Source organism: Mastomys coucha, unplaced genomic scaffold, assembly GCF_008632895.1.
Source record: "Mastomys coucha isolate ucsf_1 unplaced genomic scaffold, UCSF_Mcou_1 pScaffold3, whole genome shotgun sequence".
NCBI lineage: Eukaryota > Metazoa > Chordata > Mammalia > Rodentia > Muridae > Mastomys > Mastomys coucha.
In genome coordinates this window covers 34,303,054-34,306,794 of record NW_022196909.1, presented here as the reverse complement: position 1 = coordinate 34,306,794, position 3,741 = coordinate 34,303,054, and the positions used below count along the sequence as shown (strand labels likewise).

At 40.9% G+C, this 3,741-nt stretch overlaps 1 protein-coding gene and 1 pseudogene across 2 annotated transcripts in view; one reads left to right on the top strand and one right to left on the bottom strand.

Annotated features, from left to right (window-relative positions):
• The window catches only part of Ank3 (ankyrin 3), a 642,120-nt gene that overhangs the window by 616,009 nt on the left and 22,370 nt on the right, over window positions 1-3,741 (bottom strand). The gene's annotated exons all lie outside the window — the stretch shown is intronic.
• On the top strand, window positions 903-2,079 carry LOC116074821 (annotated as a pseudogene).

The window sequence follows — 3,741 nt, the reverse complement described above, 5'->3', positions numbered from 1 at the left end:
ATTCAGATAAATTGAAATCATGTAACTTTTCTCATCATAATGCAATAAAAGCTTTTTTAAAAAAAAAAGACAAAAAAAAATTATGGTGGGGCACACCTTTAATCCCAGCACTTGGGAGGCAGAGGCAGGCGGATTTCTGAGTTCGAGGTCACCCTGGTCTACACAGTGAGTTCCAGGACAGCCAGGGCTACACAGAGAAACCCTGTCTCAAAAAAGCCAAAAAAAAAAAAGTATGTATATATACATGTGTGTATTTATACACACATACACACACATATATATATATGTATATATATATATATATATATATATATACATATATATACACATATATATAAAACAAAAAGCCAAAAAAAAATTAAGTCAAATGAAAAACACCAGGAATAGACTAATCGAAAATATCACAAAAATTATCACAGTGACATCAGACCCTTCAGCATGAAATGTGGAATAATAAAAGCCAGGAATTTCAACACAGAATAATGTATTTCAAGTCCTGAAAGAAAATATCTACCAACCACGATTATTATATCCAAAATGTTATCTTTTAAATTTGGAGAAATAACAGAATTCTCAGGATAAGCACAGACTAGAGTTATTATTGAACATCAACTCGGCATTTCAGAATATGCTTAGGAAATTACACACAAGGGGGAAAATCTGAATCAAATGACACTAAATTGAATAACTTGTAAAGAACAAAACCAAGGAGTGCTAGGGAATTAAATCGCAGGGAATTAAATTGTGATTGGATTGAAAAACAAGATCCAACTGTTTGCTGTCTTCAAGACACACATAGCCCGAAAGAAAAAAAAATGGAAGTCAATATGTCAAGTAAACGCCTTCTACTCTGACAGGTTGAGCAGCCTCCCAGCTCCCAACCGTGGATCCCTGCAAAGTGAGCAAGCTTCAGGCAGGATCAGGAGCATGATCTGAGCACCCTGCACCCTCCGGGTAATGCGCTTCCAGAGGAGAGAGCATGGGGGGCAAGGTCCCCCCTGCTACGCATAATGCTAAATCAGAAGAAAATATCAAAGAAGGAAAAAGGGATAATAAGACAGAGGAAAACAAAGACAGACGGGCCACCAAGAGAGGAGAGCGATCTAGAGATTGACAATGATGCACCTCAAGAAACCGGAGATGGAAACTCAGAGATAACGGAGATGATGGACCAAGCAAACGAAAAGGGGGCGAGGAGGGGGCACTGAAGCCCTAGATGATGGTGAGCTGAAGAAAAGCCACTGACTTGTTCACAGACTGACGCCATCAAGCTAAACCCTCGCCTGGCCAAGAGTCAGTGTCTTCGTCAAATTACAGGAGCCGAATGCCTCCATCTGACGCCACCACAGGACACTGAAATAAACCCTGATTCAACTCACTCATACTAATGGTGAGGGAAAGTGCACAGACTCCTGGGTGATTGAGAAGAAGCAGCTCGTAATCTTGCCCTTGCCTGTAAACTGGATTACGACGAGGATGCCCGTGAAATGCTGAAAGAAGTCCAACGAGAAGAAGAGATAAAATAATAGGAAAGGTGTTGGAGGCTCGAGAAGAGCATGAGAGAGCGGGAAGCAGACAGAAGACAATCCCGGCGCTCAGTGTGGCTCTCTTCCAGGTAGTTTTCCTGGGGGAATGCCTGGTGATTTCCCTGGAGACATTCCCGGAATGGGAGGGGGCACGCCAGGAATGTCAGGAATGTGTGGACTTGCTGGAACTCACAGCATCAGAGGTAGCCACTCAGGATCCTGAAGTCATGGTGGCTTTCCAGGATGTGGCCCAGAACCCAACATATATTTATCAAAATGTCAGAGCGATCCAAAGGTTATGGATCTCATCAGTATATTGACAGTCAAGCTTGGAAGTCAATCATGATGTCAAAGCCCTTGCCGAAAGAGGAGCGAGTTAGCTCACTTATTGAGTTCTGCAATAATACAAACCAGTGGGTTAAGGAGGTGGCTCAATGATTAAAAGCTCTGACTGCTCTTCCAAAGGTCTTGAGTTCAATTCCCAGCAACCACATGATGGCTCACAACCATCTTTCATAGAATCCTATCCCCTCTTCTGGCAGGCAGGTGTACATGCAGCAGAGCATTCATACACATGAGATAAATAAATTAAAAACAAAAAACATCCAGGCAGGGGTGGCGCACGCCTTTAATCCCAGCACTTGGGAGGCAAAGACAGGTGGATTTCTGAGTTCAAGGCCAGCCTGGTCTACAGAGTGAGTTCCAGGACAGCCAGGGCTACACAGAGAAACCCTGTCTCGAAAAGACAAACAAAAAACAAACAAACAAACAAAAAATTAGTGTATCTCTGACCTCACCAGAAGAGCCGGGACTCTCCAAGATAATCCCTACCCCTCTGCATCAAATGCAGCTGAGACATTTCATTGTGGTTTGCCATCAGGGTATTCAGTCAGATAACGTTTTCCTACCAGGAATTACGAACTTAAAACATTTTTCAATCTTAAACATACTTTTAAAAAATTTAGGGGAGGTCGAGTCCTACATTTTTCTTTACTACTCTTTTTTGGGGTTCTCATCTGAATTACTGAACAAGGAAGATGAATGTGGATTATTTACTACTCTCATAAATGAAATAAAGATTTGTTAGCTGGAAGCAAAGGACTATATATATGTATATGAATATATATGTTTGTATAGATGTGCATGTGTATGAATACATATGCATGTGCATATCTTTATATGTGCATGCATATGTATAGAAATATGTATGAGTGTATGTGTACATATATGTATATACATGCGTACATAGTATATATATGTGTGTATATGAATGTGTATGCATATGTATATATGTACATGTATGGATACATATATGAATATACATGCTTGACACACATATCAAGCAAACAGAAATCAACTACAAGTAGAAATAACTCCACCCACAATTGGGAAAGTAGACCTTGAGATAAATACAAGTCTGAACAAATAAAACATGTGACTTTTTGTTGTTGTTGTTGTTGTTTTGGTTTTTGGTTTTTCAAGACAGGGTTTCTCTGTGTAGCCCCGGCTGTCCTGGAACTCACTCTATAGACCAGGTTGGCCTCAAACTCAGAAATCCGCCTGCCTCTGCCTCCCAAGTGCTGGGATTAAAGGCGTGTGCTACCATTGCCTGGCATGTGATGGTTTCTTAATAAAGAAATCAATGCATTAAGGAAATTGAACCATCATAAATTATATGCATGCAATATTGGTATACTTAGTTTCATTTTTAAAGGTTCAACTGGGCATAAAGTGACAGATGAGTCAGCTGGGCGATGGTGGTGCATGCCTTTAATCCCAGCACTTAGAAGGCAGAGACAGGCAGATTTCTGAGTTGGAGGGCAGCCTGGGCTATAGAGAGAGTTCCAGGACAGCCAGGGCGATTCAGAAAAACCATGTTTCAAAAAAACAAAAACAAAAACAAAAAAAAAAAAAAGTGACAGATGAGTCTAGATACAGTGATCCTGGGTGACTCCAGCACCCTGTGCATTGGTGGATAACACAGACAAAAAAAAAAGAAGAAGAAAAGAAAAAATTAACAAGAACACTTCAGAGTTAGACTGCACCATAGGTCATACAGACTCAACTAATACCTATAGAATATTCTATCTGAAGCTGGGCAGTGGTGGTGCATGGCACTTGGGAAGCAGGCGGATTTCTGAATTCAAGGCCAGCCTGGTCTACAGAATGAGTTCTAGGACAGCCAAAGCTGCACAGAGAAATCCTGTCTCAAAAA